Below are 16,896 nucleotides of genomic sequence, written 5' to 3'. Positions count from 1 at the left end.
CCTCCTTGTTTAGGGTTAGAAAAACAAACTCTTATTTCTGTTGTCAATAGAGACACAATGAAGGGCGATACAGAGAGTAAACTGTGGACAGTCAGGCTGTAGAGCAGTAATTATTACTTACGTAACTGCAAACAGCTGACATGCTTATTAGCGCACATGCATTCCCATCTAACTTGTTGGCGGGCTCAAGTGTTGTGGCTCCTGAGCTGCAAATCCACGCTAACCTATCAGATTAAACCACGTTCAGTGAGGAAAGACGTCTTTCAGTGTCAGTGCTGTTCAGCAGCATCAACGCTGTAAATAAAGCGCTTCCTGTTCCTGTCACCGTCAGCTTCTCCAGCCGGCACGGTGACGGATGTCTCTGAGCGAGTAATCAAGCCTTCATTTATTTTGGATCAGCTGATCGTTAAACTGATGGATGAGGCCGCGGTGCACGACGCTCAGCGACGATGCTGCACGAGTACAGCCAGAGCCGGAGAGCTTTCACTGAAATGTACTGACGACTTCAAATGAACAGAAACTTTACTGATACTTTGTTGTATCGAGGGAAAACCGATGACGGACTATTTGATTATTAACGCGTCTCTCACGAGTCCCCAAAGATTACAGCGGTAAATGAGACCACACGTTCCCACGCCTGTTTAACACCGGAGTCGGTGTGTGAGGAGTTCCTGAGCTCTGCTGAGATCATTCCTAAAGCCAGGCGAGATCCCAAAATCCATCCCAACCTCCAGGAGCTTGTAGAAGCACGTCTGGATCCCAAACTCTGAAGATGAGGCCTCAACATGCCCAACAAACCCTCGTGTGTTGCAGCCTGACGTTAATCTCTAAACTGAAGACGCTGAAGCTCCACCAACACTTCGGACAACACCAGCAGATGAACCAGTTTCTCCACCTGCTGCAGCTCTGTGGGATCCTCTCTGAGGGTGGAGTTAATTAATCAGTGTGAATCCTGGGAAAGTGTAGAAGTGCAAACTGGGCGGGTTAAACTTCTCAGTTTACCAAATGACGGCAACTCGGTCAGGAAAGAGTGGCGGCAAATGAACTTTCAAAATAAGACTAAGATGGGATCCGTTCTCCTGGATGGATAAGAATCAAACCTGTTAAGCCGACACGCCGTCTGTTAGTACATATCTAACTGATCCACATCAACAGGAAGCAGAGGAAGTGGTCCAGTGTCACCCAGCATGCCTCCTGGATGGCGTGTTTTGGGTACGCTCTACTGGGAGGAGAGATTACGTCTCTCGAGCGGTTTGGGAACGCCACAGCGTGTTTGTTTTTAGAGTTATTCGATTTTAGGCCACACCTGTACCTGAGCAAGCGTGACTGCTGAAAAAACGATGAGCTTCAGCTGGTCTCAGCCAACACAGGTGAGCTGCAGGCTGCAGGTGAGAAGGTGCAGTCAGAGGATCAGAAAAGCGTCACTTGTGCACTTTAAATGACTCAAAACTGAACAGGACCAAACCTCCATGCCTCGTCATCTGGAAGCCAGTTCCACAAACCTCATTTAGCTCCAGTTTACCCGCAAGTGTGGAGGCTACAGTTTGCACATGAGAACCATCTGAGGCTTCGACAGCTGCAGGCGACTCTGCAAACACACTCACTGCCAGCACTCCAAACCATCCTCGCTTTACTTCCTGTCTTCCTCCACCGTCCTGACCGTCGGCTCCTTTCTTTGCCCAACCTCCACGTGAACCTCGCCCTCTGTCATCACAGGGCCCATAAAACACGCAGCCGGCCAGAGGGCGAGACCGCGGGGTAATAAAGCCTTTGACAGAGCATCTGTCCTCGCTGGCTGCACAGCTCCAGCGGCACTGACGTCTGCTCATCTCCGTGAACCGAGCTGAGGAGCTCGAACGAGCCCGAGACAACAGAGGAACGGAGCGAGGCGTCGCCGAGCTGATTTAAGTGAATGTGGACGTAAGAAAGATACAGCACGCCGCTACAAAGGATTTCCCCCCGCGCTCGCCAAACTTTCTGCAGTGAGTCAGCGCGTGCTCTCTCCTCTAATGAGAACCAGCCCTGTGGGCCTGAAACCTGAAACTGGAGAAGCAGCAGCAGCACGCTGGGATCGCACTCACACTGGTCCTCTCCCATCACAATTTCACTACAATGGCTGAAATCTCAGCTGTGACTGTGAAATACGAGCTCCACATCGAGCGTGGCGCCGCGCTGCACATGAGAGGTGTAGAGTGAGGATGCCCTCTTCCTCCTCCTGCTCCTCCCTCGTGTTTCTGAGAGCTGCTGAGCTGCATCAGTGCGGATGAGACGAGGAAATCCACGTAAGAACAGCCAATCAGCGCCTCCCACCTGACCCACAGTCAGCTCGTTCTTTATGTATAGAGCCACGAGTCTCCGACGTGGCTCCAGATTTGACTCTGATTATGTTTGAGCTTCAAACTGAGACCCACAGTCTGAGGACTAAACCTGGTTTTGCAGCAGCATCAGAGTCTCAGTTACCCTGCACCAGTTTAGTATCTGTGACAGGAGCAGATCCAGTACTGGTCCCTGTATGGAGGACCACGAGTGCCAAAATAAACAAATAACTAAATCATTAAATAATCAATTCAATGTTTTTTTTTTAATTAACTTCCAAGTTTCAATAAATTCATGGCACACTTAATTATTCACAGATCTATTTCCTACCACTTCCCTATCTCTATGACACGCAAATTCGTGAAGCGTTCCTCATTTTTTTAAACAAATTTCCCAGAGGAACCTACCCGAGGGATTAATAAAGTTTTTTTTTGTTTTTATCTCTAAGGAAGAGCCCCGCCCCCTCTCAAAAGAAACACGTTTTATTCGCGACCGTGGGTGAGGGCGGGAACACAGATGGGCCAGTAAATCCACAGCTTCACTTTTATGCCCAGTCTCACGCTCCACTCTCCCCTCCATCATGAACACGACCCCGAGACACTTGTAGCCTCTTTCCACTAGTACCTCTGCTGGGCTCAACCATTCGGTGGTAGCACCTGCTACCAGCTACTTTTACCTACGAGTCTGACAAAACGCCACACGCCAAGCAGCAGGTAAACCTTCGCCTGTTTGTGTTAGATACAGCTGACGTGACCTCGGGTGGTCACTCGACCTGAAGGAGGCCCCGCACCGTTTCCGGCTGAGAACCACATTCTCGTATTACGAGTTGGTGATTCATTTATTTAAAATTTATTTTTTCGAACTGTAATTAATTAACCCTTTAAGACCGACCATAGAACCACATTCACCAGAGCTTATATTATATGTTTACATGCTGTGGAGCCATTTTTGGGAGCATTTCAAGTTGCTATACATCAATACAACCATTACAACCTAAATTTTAATAATATGTCTGCATTAAGTGCATAGTAATTACATACATTGCAAAAAAGTGCAATAAACTACAAAAAAAATTACAATTATTTTTGTTTTTTTAACATATATTTCTAGTTAGAGAAATTTAAGAGGCTTATCCCTCAAAACTGTAAATACAAAAAAGTTGCACAAAATAGTTTCCCACCACAGGAAATTTATTTTGAGTGTCTTCATAGTTTTATTTTTGAAATACACCAATTTTTATATACTGCAGGAAAAACGAAAATAAATATTATAATGCAAATTTGCAGCATATGCATCAAAATAAACTATTTCCAGCAGTGCAATATGAGTCCTAAGCATCCCAGAAACCACACAGAAAGTCATAAAGTCAAAGATAACTTTTAAAAACACCAGTATAGGCTCATGAGGCCCTGATGGTAAAAAACTACATTTTCCGCTAAAATGACGTCACTTCCGGTTTCGGGCAGGTCATGGCGGACATGCGATAGTTCGCGCTGATGGACATAGGAAGTGTTACAAACAGCTGATCGGATCGGCAAAGCGTGTTTCTGGAATATTATGTTTTTGTTGCTGCAAGCGCTTTTTATGCAGTTTTTGCAAAGCTATATGTGGAAGGAAACTCTGACCGAGGACAAGCTGATGGCATAAGATGTAAGTACAACTCCTCCGGTTTCATATGCAAAAAAAATTATTGCGCTAGCTCACGTGGTTGCAGAGCTACCGGGATTTAAAAATAGTTACACAAAACGGAGTGTGCTGCTCTGACCGGCTTTAAAGGGTTAATGACACATTTAATGAATCATTTAGCAACACTTAGTTACTTCATTTGGTCCTCCTGGTCCTCCGTACCCCGGGATGTCTGATTGGTTTTCTGATCATTCACTGGAGGAAACAAAGTGCATTCTGGGTAAAAGTCCTGAATCAGCCTGAGGAAACATTTCTTGGTGTTGAATCACAGAAACATCTGTGCGTCTGAACGGAGCACAGAGATGAGCACACTGTTTCCTGTCTCGTCACAAAGAGAGCGACGCCGTCCTGATGTTCCTGCAGATAAACAGAACGAAGCCTCGAAGCTTTCCCATCGTATTTCAAATGGCTGACGGCGTGATTCTCTGGCTCTAACGCAACACTGCTGCAGCTTTGGCTCCGGACTCCTGCATCAAACCTCTTCCCGCTCAGAGTCGCAAGTTTCCTGAAACGGAGCCAAATGGGAGATTTCCAAACTTCAAAGCAGAGATTCAGATTTTTCTCTCCAACTGAAATAACAGATCACTTCACAGTCTTCACTCATCAGCTAACATACGCCATCAAAGCAAAAGAGACGATAAATCTGAGCTTTAACGCTGATAAACCTTTAATATTCAAGTCTGACTGGAGGCCGGGGCCACGCTCCACCCAAAGTGCCGCCACAGTCTGACGAACGCTGGGTTTTAAAAAAAAGAACCAGTCAGAGCCCAAAGAAACATCTGGAAGTTTGTGGCTTTGTCCAAAGATGAAAATCCCCAAAGTGCTGAATTTATTCTCATTTTATTACCACGTGTTTGCCGCCTCGTCCACCACAGCGCGACACAGAGAACAAACCACAGTCGTGCTTTCTGTGCTCCGCATTCAACATCGTAAAACTACAACGAACTGCAAACATGGCCGAGGTTCCTCGCTGCGTTCATGGGTACTGGACTGTCACACAGAGAGCGGAGATGCCCCTCTCAAACCATCATCCTGAATGCGGAGACCCCACACGGCAGTGTCCGAGTCTCCGCCCACAGACACACCCCCATCCACCACTATAATAAAATCTGCAGATGATGCAACGGTCGTCAAACTTACAAGCTTAAGGTGGCAAAGAGTTAGTCACAGGCTCGAGCAGAACAGGAAGTACAACCCAGCAGCTGTGTGGAGGAACGCCGTCCGTCTGTTGGGGCTGAACCTTCAACACCTCCAGCCTGGTCAAAAAAACAAGCCCAGCAAAGGCTGAAGCACGCTGGCTCCCCGTGAACTTCTACAGGATCACCACTTAGAGCATCATCACGAACGCCATCACGGGTGGGTCAGAAGCTGCAGAGCTGCAGAGCTGAAGCGTGAGGTGACCTACACCCCGCCACCCTCTACTCAAACTTCCCCCATCAAGCAAACGATGCAGACAACACGAACAGATGGAGGGACAGACAGAGGGACAGCTTTCACCCTGCACACAGACCCCATCAGGACTATCATGAAAATCTATTATCTCCTGATTTATTATCGTCTATTTATTAATGTTTTATTATCTGTTCTTTTGTGGTGGGCACATGAGAGATGCCAGTCTAAGTTTTATTCAATTCAATTCAATTCAATTTTATTTATATAGCGCCAAATCACAACAAAAGTCGCCTCAAGGCGCTTCATAGATACAGAGAAAAACCCAACAATCATATGACCCCCTATGAGCAGCACTTTGGCGACAGTGGGAAGGAAAAACTCCCTTTTAACAGGAAGAAACCACCATACAGAGAGGTCTGTTAATACATAGTGAGTGAGAAAGGTGACTGGAAAGGAAAAACTCAATGCATCATGGGAATCCCCCGGCAGCCTACATCTATTGCAGCATAACTAAGGGAGGATTCAGGGTCACCTGGTCCAGCCCTAACTATATGCTTTAGCAAAAAGGAAAGTTTGAAGCCTAATCTTGAAAGTAGAGATAGTGTCTGTCTCCTGAATCCAAACTGGAAGCTGGTTCCACAGAAGAGGGGCCTGAAAACTGAAGGCTCTGCCTCCCATTCTACTTTTAAATACTCTAGGAACAACAAGTAGGCCTGCAGAGCGAGAGCGAAGTGCTCTAATAGGGTGATATGGTACTACAAGGTCGTTAAGATAAGATGGGGCCTGATTATTTAAGACCTTGTATGTGAGGAGCAGGATTTTGAATTCTGGATTTAACAGGAAGCCAAAACAGGAGAAATCTGCTCTCTCTTTCTAGTCCCTGTCAGGACTCTTGCTGCAGCATTTTGGATTAACTGAAGGCTAATGGATTGTAATGGATCATCTGTTTAACGTCCACCAGGTGAGCAGTTCACCTGTTCACCTGTTCTACGAAACAAAATTCATGCAAACTGAAGGTTTCTGACCTGCTCAGGTTACTGATGAATCAGTGCAGCTGCAGTGTAACGATGGCTGATGAAGCCGGTGTGTGTGTGTGTGTGTGTGTGTGTGTGTGTGTGTGTGTGTCAGATATTTAGCTGCTTTGTTCTTCTGCTCACTCGCGAGCTTTCGTCTCTTTAACAGATGAGGTAATGGTTCGGCGGTAAAACATTTTTTACAGGCCGGCGCTGATGTGGCCGTTTCCTCTGCGAGCACGCTTGTTGAAGCCGCTGCTTTGTTGTGGGTGCAGCTCTGTGGATGCACACGGCAGCTGTGAAACTGCACGGCTCCACGCACATCAGCCAAACGCGTCTCCTTTTGTCTGAAAGTCATAAAGTTTGTAACAGCGAGGATCTCGTTACAGTCACGTCAGGCCTGATCTGATTCAACAATTTACCGTAAACGCAGAGACCTGAGTAACGAGCCTCCGCCGCCTGTCGTGGCTTTGCCGTGAGTCACTGTGGTTAAAGCGTGGGAACGCTGATAGATACCTGGGTCCAGCGTGGGCGTCATTTATCCTCTCAGATCGTTTCTATTTGGCTAAAAATGTCTTCATTTGTTGTTAACGGCATATTTGTTTAAATCAAAGAGCTTCCACGACTCAAACAGGCCGTTGTCTTCCTTGTTGCATCACTGCGCGTACATTTAAATGTATTGATCATCCAATAATGTCAGACGTGAAAGCGCCTCCTGTGGGAGCAGCTGAGCAGCCGAACGGAGCCAATAAAAACCTGCTTTAAAGGAAACTCAGTGAGCCGAGCGGCGCTGAAGAAGCAGCAGCACAATGGTGAGCGTGAGGATTCAACAGCTGGTGTGGTCAGCACTGCCAACATCACAGCTATCAATCACATGAGCTGCTGTTTACCCACCACAGCTTCCCTGTTGGCTCAATAAACGGCTGTTGAAGCCTTTTGTCCAAAACAGAAGAGCTGTGAGGCCAAAGTGCCTCTGAGTCCTTTAAACACGAGCTCGCTGCCGTTAACGTGGAGAAGAAACTGTTTCTAACTTTGTGAGAAGCTTCAGTTTAACTGAAGCTGGCTCGAGCTTTTTAACCAGCAGCTTGAAGCCCTGCGTTTCCTCTTCCTGTCACATGGATTCTAACTTACGAGCAATCCAGCGAGGCTTGGTTGAGTACTCTGATTACTTTTGCTTCACACATCACCAGCTGCTCCTGGCCTGGTCTGAAACAGGTTTGTGGTTTCCTGCAGTTTCCTGGAGGATGCTGACTCGTCATCAGATTCCTGCTCTCGCTCTCAGACATGTCCCGTGTTATCATGGATGACATGATACAGCGCAGCCCTGCTGGACACTTCCAAACTAAATGAATATCCGGGAAGTCGAAGAAATGTTTTCATGTTGAGATCTTAATGAACAATACTTAAAACTTGACATTTTTCTTTTCCCCTGAGCTTCCTTACAGACTCTCCAAAAGTTGATTCTGTTCATCTGGACGTAGCGTTTTCTGGGAGAAACGTTTCGTCATCATCAGGTGACGTCTTCAGTCTCAGCTGACTGCAGGTTTCAATCTTATAAACAGGACATTTGCGTAATGACTGAAACCAGCCCACTGAGGAACAATGGGCTGTGAGGTCAGTTCCTTAATCTTAATTATGCAAATTCTCATGACCATTGATCAACAACCACTGACCAAAGGTGTAAATAGACTCTGCAGTCTATTCACACCTACAGGCCAGTGGACACTCTTTCAAGGATGAGGATGTAACATCCTGGACAGGGAGGAACGCTGGTTTGAGGGCGGAGTCAAGGAGGCCATTTACGTGAAAAGGGAAAGACCATCTCTGAATGGAGGAGGGGCCTAAGGGTCCATCTGTCACCATCTTACATGCTGTGATTGCAGCCATTCACCAACTCTCTGTGAATGGGACTCATGGCCATTGATCAGTGGGCTTTGGTCAGTGGTTGTTGATCAATGGTCATGAGAATTTGCATAATTATGATTAAGGAACTGACCTCCCAGCCCATTGTTCCTTCAGTGTGCTGGTTTCAGTCATTATGCAAATGTCCTGTTTATAAGATTGAAACCTGCAGTCAGCTGAGACTGAAGACGTCACCTGATGATGACGAAACGTTTCTCCCAGAAAACGCTTCGTCCAGATGAACAGAATCAACTTTTGGAGATTTATTTTCCTGGATGATTGAGATGCATCAAGACGTTCCTTACAGACTAATGAACAGAAATAATCGAGGACACGTAATCAGAGTTGTTCTCCTATTACTTGAGGTCTGAATGACGATACAGATCAAACCAGCTCAAACTGAGAAAAGCTTAAATATTTTTTTCAAAACTACAGTCAAACATTTCTTACTGGGAAAAGGTGTTAACAGTGTTTAAGACTCAACACACAATACAAGTCTTTAGTAAGAGCTGCTAAACTTTAAGGCAAACCCAGAGGAACCTTTGGGGGTGGAAGGGGTTAAAAACAGAAACGATCTGGATAAAAACGTTGCTCCGCCTCTGCTCGTCTCTGCTAAACCATCAAACAGCAGAACTTCATGTCCCACAGGGCCCCAGGTGTTACTGCAAGGAGAGCTTTCCACTGTAGTAAATTATACAGCACATTCCTGAAGCATGACACACACACACACACACACACTGCGGTCCCGTGCAGCACACGCCCCGCATGCCAACACAAACACGCACACGCTCGGCTCGCTGACGCTACAAAGAGTTCAAATCAGCAAACAGGAGCGAGCGAAGTCAAGGACAGAGTCCAGAGTCCCTGAGCTCGGGGATCGATGTCCAGCTCGGAGCTGCAGCCGTATCACATTCCCATCATTTATTCAGCAGGACGGAGAGGAGCAGGAGGGGGCGGGCCGACGACGGCGTGATGGATGCAAGCACAACAACAGGGAGACACTTTCACTCTGCTCGCTTCACAGTTCAGGAGCTTCAGGATTCATCGATGCTGTCAGCCTCACCTGGATCGGAGGCTCGCGCGGACAATCGTACCGACACGCTTCAGCTCAGCTGAACAATTAATAACGTTCATAAAGTAAAAGGCTGGAAACAGTCCAGGACGTTACCCTGGAGACAGATTTAACAGATTTAATCGTTTATAAAACACTAAACATGAAGCTTAGAGGCTTTACTGACCTTTCAGAGTCGGGTGATCATCAGTAGGGTGATATGGTACTACAAGGTCATTAAGATAAGATGGGGCCTGATTATTTAAGACCTTGTATGTGAGGAGCAGGATTTTGAATTCTGGATTTAACAGGAAGCCAAAACAGGAGAAATCTGCTCTCTCTTTCTAGTCCCTGTCAGGACTCTTGCTGCAGCATTTTGGATTAGCTGAAGGCTTTTCAGGGAGTTTTTAGGACTTCCTGATAATAATGAATTACAGTCGTCCAGCCTGCAAGTAATAAATGCATGAACTAGCTTCAACGTTAGCCTTTTTTTGGCTGCTCTGTTGGTCCTCGTCCAACTTTTGGAGCGGGTCTCGAGTGCAGATTAGAGGAACTGCAGCTTCTGGTGCTTCAGCATTGCTTTGATATCAGCTTTTTGACCTGCTGCCAGGTCCTCTGTCTGACTGCAGTGACCCAAAGATGACTGAAAATGCCGCCGAGAGCACGAGGCAGAGGGAGCAGGCTTCAAAACACCATCTTAAATCAGGAAGAAGATGATGTGTGCTGATCTGGCAGCAGCTGCAGCCGACCAGGCTGAGCACGGATCAGTGTCTGTGTCACAGCTGAAATGCACCACAAACACTCGTAGATCGTCCTGTTTCACCTCACTATCATCTTCATCCTCCTCCTCCTCATTACGTAAGGTTACTGAAGCGTTCTGAGCATGCCGCGGCTCCGGAGAGCCAAAACAAGGTGCACCGCTGCAGGGCCGAGCAGCTTCAAAGCTTCTCCACACCAAAGAGCTGAGAGCCGTTTGCATATCGTGCACATTTATGCAAATAGAGCCTGAGTTTCCTAATCTGCGAGGAAGATGATGAAACCGCCAATACCGAGGCCAAGCAGATAAAAAGACAGGAGAAGGAAGAGGAGGAGTGGGTTACGCTCCACATCTGCCTAAATGGAAATCCTCCTTTTAACACCTCTGGGTCTGAATTCTGATTTTACAGGCGAACAACGCGACGGCGGGTGGGTGGGATAAGCTCGGCTGGAGTCGCAGCGTCGAGTCGCGGCGCTGCGGCCGCGCTCTAATACCGTCTGCACCACCTCAGATGACCAGGAATTTGTCTGCCTCTAATCTTTTCCCACACTGAGGCAGAGTTCACGGCCCGTGTGACACGAAGCTCGGCAGGCGAGAAGGGGTTAACGCGCCCTAGAGGGGATCAAAGCCTCTTTTAAATGGGAGCAAATCAGCCCAACGAGCTTACACACACACACGGATATCAGCAGGTCTGTCCGAGCGCCCGGGGACAGGAAACCATCCTCTCACACACAGAAGAGAACTTTCTTTAAAGCTCGGGTAGGTCCTTCGCTACGCTTCCTATTAGCTGTACGTGAGCATGTGGAGGCGTGGCTTCAGAGGGACGTTCAGGAAAAACCTGGAACTCAGACACAGGGAAACGCAGTGAAGTTTGTGTTTAAGGGTAAAAATCTGAAGAATGCTCGACATCAAAGCTGCCTGTTGATGCGTCAGAGCCCTCGCTGTGTGGATCTGACGCATCGACAGGTCTACGTAACACTTCCTGCTTCCTCCGACGGTTTAGAGCTCCAAACTCTCCAGCGTTGAACCAACATTGAGTTAACTCTCATTAACTCACAAACTGCTTAAGTGAACACAAACAGGGACGCGGTCTGGTAACAAACCTGCACACGGGGCCGTAAAGCCGACTGCAGGATGCGGCTTCGTGGGTAAAGCGAGTGTTAAACTTGCAGATACAAGCGGGGGTCACTGCAGGACACGAGTGGGCGTCCCTCAGACTGATCCAGGATCAGCCCGATTACAGAGGGAGAAATCGTATTTGATGCTGGACTGAAGACATTTCTTTGTAAATGATCGACTGTACGTCCCGGCTGGGGCGACATAAATGACCCCAAAGTGTTTGATAAAGGACACAAACCCACAGAAAGACGAGCAGGTTTTCGGGAGCACAGTCAGCTTCACCTTGAAACTGTAAGGAGGACAAATCAAGAGATGATGTCAGCGACGAGCATCTGTGGGATGGAGCTAAACTATAATAAAGTTATAACAGTGGTCATGCTGAACACAGCAGCTGGTCCCGTCTTACTGGGCAGCTGTGGAGACTACCAGTCCATCCATCCTGAGTGACCTCACCTGCCCAGTGACTGTAGATGAATGTGGGCTCATTCATTTATAGGTCAAAGGTCACGTGTTCTGCTGTGAGGTTGATATACAAAGGTAGCAGACGTGGTGTGAGTCTGAAGACTTTCATGCTGTGTGGAGGGAACTAAAGACAAAACCATGAGGAGCACAGAGGCCTGAGCTGTAAACACTGCTGTCACGCTGAGTGGGTAAAGGCCCACTGAGGAGCCATGAATTACACTCTGCCTCAGGGTTAATTAAGCGTTCGAGTGGGTGAAGCAGAAAGGTCGCAGGACCTGCACCTCGCAGGAAACACCGCCTCTCTGGTAACATCGCGGCCGTGTCCTCTGAATATTAACTCTGACAGGAAAATCCGACTAACGTTTGCTCCACGTTTTTATTTTAACATGTGAAATCATGACAGGAGCCTCTGTGGTTCCTGCTCTGACTTCTCTCTGATTGGTTCGTCTCCAACGTGGAAGAAAGCGATGCTCACGGTGGCTTCTTCTATTTCAGGAGCTCGTGAGTTCAGCTGCTTATCCAGTGTAGCTACGCTGTGCAGAGATGAGCTTTACTACAGATAAACTCCTTTTTGTCCGTTTCTCCTCATAAACAGCCGTCCACTCATCTCAGCCCAGATTGAGACCTTAACATGCTTTGATTTTTCTCAAAGGTCTTTATTTGTCTGAAATGTTCAGCTCGAGGAGACAGAAACATTCATAAGGAAGACCTCGTGTTTCCTGCCTTCAGCTGTGACCACACTGGCTGTGGAGGGACTTCTCCATATCAGCACAAGCCAGCTGAAGGGCTCCATGATCTGATAGAGATGCCTCCTAGTCACCTCCCAGGTGAGGTGTTTCGGACGTGTCCTACAATGAAGAGACATCGGAGCAGATCCAGGACACCCTGCAGAGATTAGGTCTCTGGGACTGTTCGGGAACGCCGCAGTGATGAGTTGGTGGCTGGATGGACTTGTAGTCTCCGCAGCTAAGAGTTGTACTCGACAGCAAACTCTGACATCAGTGAAAATGTTTAGCTGCAAACTGTTCTTCCAGATTCTGGTGATGGCAGCTACATTGTAGCCACAGCCACCCTGGGGCGCACTGACAGAGGCGAGGCTGCCGGACACTGGCGCCACCGGGCCCTCTGACCACCACCAGTAGGCAACGGGTGAAGCGTCTTTCCCAAGGACACAACGACCGAGACTGTCCGGTAAATTAGCTAAAGATGCCGTACACTGGTGGCAATTGATAACGTCTGAGGATAACGAGGCCACTCTGCAAACAAGGAATAACATTTTGGAAGATGAACCCCTCGACTTGGAGACTAAACAATGAATGTGCTCGGTGTCGACAGGAGAGGCCTGAAGAGATCCACTAATGCTCAGCTGAGAACATTTATAATTCATTTATTCAACCGCAGAGAAACCTGAGTAGATCTAAGCTGCCGGGCAAAGAAACACTTTGTGCAACAGTCAGTGAAAGAAATCACAGATTATTATCATTCAAAAGCTGCAGCAGAAAGTTAATAATTCATCAGGTCAGTCGCCATCGCATCGTTACAGTCTAGTCCTGCGCTCATTTTCTCAAACAGCAGGTCATAAAAATGTGCAAGTGCAGGTAAAATCCTGAGCAGACACAGATAATCTAAAGTCACACTGTTGATCCAGGATCCCAGAGCAGGTCCTTGAAATCCAGACGGGTACGTGGATAAAGGGCAGACAGGTGTAAAGAGGGTGGTTGTTGGCGCATTAAAGCCACACAGACTCAGATAAGCATGGAAACGTGTTCAAGTAGAAGCTGATAAGACTGTGTGTGATTTCTGAGGCAGATACTCTGCAAACATGAGCTGGAGCTGCAGCAGGAAGCCGAGAGCTGAGCAAATCTGTCTGCAAACGCACACACACACACACACACACACGCACACACACACACGCGGGAACAGACCGACAGGTAAATCAGCGGTGTCGCCTTCACGCTCTGATGCACTGATCGTACAACAGCATCCTGGCAGCGACGCCTCTGTGACATCATGCAGAGTACAGACACCTGTACTGTGAACCCAACAACAGGCTGTGATGGGGAGACGTTTGAAACAGCTGGATGCTGGATGGAGCTCAGAGGAAGCTGCATCATCACAACGCCAAACCAGGAGCTTCACAGAGCAAAGACGCTGCAGGAACACATCAGCTGTAAGATTAAAGGGAAAAGTCTGGAACAAACTTCTTCACACATTAAACACGTATGGACTGCAGAAAGGAAGCAGCGGTTTTATAGGCTTGGTTTTAACAGCAGGATCAGCCGTGCCGGCGCCAAATATTACGATCTGTTTGAGAGCTGGCTGCTGACGGCGAGCGGATCCAATAAACGGTCCAGAAATAAATTCATATAAACGCAGCACAGGCTGCAGAACGTTTCTGTACGAGTCGACGGACGTGAAACTAACGATAAAACTGCCCAATCGCAGCCGCTCGAGCGTTTAACGCCACAGATCCACCACGCCAACCTTCACCAGCGAGCACCGGGAAGCGTCGGGGGAACTCGCCGTGTTTGCGCCTCATGAGCTGGGATCTCTAAGGAGACGCTTTATTACCTCTGAGAACGTTCTGCTGGAGCTACACGACAGGCACAACGTGATCAAACTCAGGAATGTTTTGTTTGTTAACCTCTGAACTCTGACCTTTGACTCATTCGTGTTGGGTTCTTTGTTCCCAGCAGCTGTCACACTAACACATCATCGGTTGAATCTATGACTCTGTGCATGTGAGCCGGTGCTGATGAAGATCTTGTCAGAGAAGTGTCCTTCATCAAGCCTGAAGATCCTCACAGAGCTGCTCACACCAAACATTCACCTTTCAGAAACAGACTTTCTGTCTTATATGTAGCGATGCACCGATACCGATACTGGTATCAGGTATCGGGGCCGATACTGTAAAATGTGTGTGTACTCATACTCGTAAAAGTTAACCGATACCATGAACCGATACCAACTTATTTCATTAATCAGAGGGTGGCTTGTCATTTCTGTTGTAGTTTCTTAGATTGGCCACTAGGGGGCCAATTATTATTTTATTTATTATTTATTTTATAATTTTTTATATTTTATTATTTATTTAATAATAATTATTTTGTTTGTTTGTTTACAATATGGACACTCTGCAATAATTTAAAAGTTTATTTTATTCCAAACAGAAGTGTTTGTTTATTATTCTGAAAGCTCGAGACAGTGCCAATAGTTCAGTGATATTTTGTTAAATTACAATGTGGAGACTCTGCAATAATTTAACAGAAGTGCTTATTTTTCACTTTAAATTTTTTTGTGGTCATTTTTATTAAGATTTTATTTTTTATCGGCAGAGAATAAAATAAAACCTGTCTTCCAATTCATTGCATTTGTGTGTGTGTGTGTGTGTGTGTGTGGTAGAAGTATTGTTTTTTGTACTCTGTATCAGCAAGTACTCAGATCCAAGTATCGGTTTGAAAAAATTGGTATCGTTGCATCCCTACTTATATGTTTTCATGACTGTTGGTCCCACTGTCCTGCAATATATACAGACACGACACGTGGCTCAAGACTTTTGCACAGTACCATATCTACATGAACAGGATCAGTGTGACCCCGACTGTCAGCGACAGGAATCAAAGGGGTCCCCAGACTCCACCCACCTCTGCACATGCTCCTCCTCCAACTCAGCACATCTGGAAGACAGATCACCTAAAGGCCACCAGAGGCGGTCACTGACATCATGCTGAGGTTCCACCCAGACAGGAAGGCGTGTGTGTGTGTGTGTGTGTGTGTGTGTGTGTGTGTGCGTGTGTGTGTGTGTAACGAGCCAGGAAAGAGAAGAATTCAGAGGTCAACACTTCCTTTGGCAAAAACATCACATAAATGAAACTACGCTGACCTACATTCAGGCCCCGGAGCGCCCCACCCTGAGTGGACTGATCGTGGGATGTGAACAAAAACAAACATGCACAGATATAAAATCACAAAGTGCAGGTTGAGTCGTCTGGAGTCAGTTTCAGTGACAGAAGCAGCCCAAAGGCATTCCTCCTCCTCCTCCTCCCGCTGGAGCTGAAGCTCTGCTGCCAGCCATAATTACTGAGTCCTAAACAAACACAGCTAAACATAGACACACACACACACACACACACACACACACAGTGATGGAAACACTCCCTCCAAGAATAAAACACAGCTACAACAGCGGCTCTGCTCTGCTGCTGTGCAGACTCTGATAAGCCTTCGTGCACAGCGATTAATGCGTCGCTGCTGACGGCGTGTTGAGGTGAGTTGGTGGTTCTGACGCCGCCGCCCTGCAGGAAGGAAACTCTGGGTGTGGATTTAAAGGTTCTTCGCTGTCTCTTCTGCACTCAAACATCACCACGGTGCACGGAGCTCGAGAGCACGACAGATAAACGCAGCGTCTGCGTCACAGCGGCCATCTTTTATATACAGCTATTTCTTTAAAATGGACTGAATGACCTGCAGCAGGTCGACTCTCACACGCAGCTCTGTCAGATACAGATGTTCACGGCTGTCGTGCACGTGTGAAAACAGTGCACGTGTAATAATCTGCACTCAGAGTGATGACCTGTCCCGGGACTGACCCCCCAGCAGCTCTCAGTTTCTGACTCGCCGTCAGTCTGAGAAACTCGTTCATGTCTTGGGCTCAGAACCAGCCACGTCCCTGTCAGACCAATCACAGGCCAGTTTGATAAAGTTAAAGCTTCATGCAGAAACTGTCGCTGACATGAACAGCTGGTTTTGTTTGTTGCTACTTGTGTCGTTGCAGTACACAATCATATTGAACTTCTGCAGAAGAAGAAGCTGTGCCACAGCCCGGCCTCGTGAAGAAGCAGCTGTTTGGAGCCGCACACCTGGAAACTATTGGTGCTAAAAATCTGGGAATCACTTTATATCCAAAAACACATCGGTGAGTGGTCAGCAAGCATGCAGCAGGAAGTGACACATGCACGTGCGTGCTTCGCTGAATCATGAAAAGCTTCTGTTTTATTTGAAGCCTTGAAGTCTCAGTCAGGCCGACGCTCTCGTCCCAGCTCGCGCTCTGATCCTCCCCCACTGCAGGCCGACGTCCTCACAGATCGTTAGGATGCAGTTTTTTGCTGTTTATGCCCCAAAACCTTGGAGCAGGCAAACTTTACAGACGTCGCTCTTTAATCTGCCATTAAACTCTTATTTAATAATGAATCAGTAAA

The 16,896-nt window shown here is 47.2% G+C and overlaps 1 protein-coding gene across 1 annotated transcript in view; it reads right to left on the bottom strand.

The window, feature by feature from the left end:
* Positions 1–16,896, bottom strand: part of ccdc102a (coiled-coil domain containing 102A) — a 55,587-nt gene that overhangs the window by 33,246 nt on the left and 5,445 nt on the right. The gene's annotated exons all lie outside the window — the stretch shown is intronic.

Source organism: Neolamprologus multifasciatus, chromosome 1, assembly GCF_963576455.1.
Source record: "Neolamprologus multifasciatus chromosome 1, fNeoMul1.2, whole genome shotgun sequence".
In the NCBI taxonomy this organism is placed as follows: Eukaryota; Metazoa; Chordata; class Actinopteri; order Cichliformes; family Cichlidae; genus Neolamprologus; species Neolamprologus multifasciatus.
The sequence above is the reverse complement of the archived record's forward strand: the minus strand, read 5'-3'. Positions and strand labels throughout refer to the sequence as shown.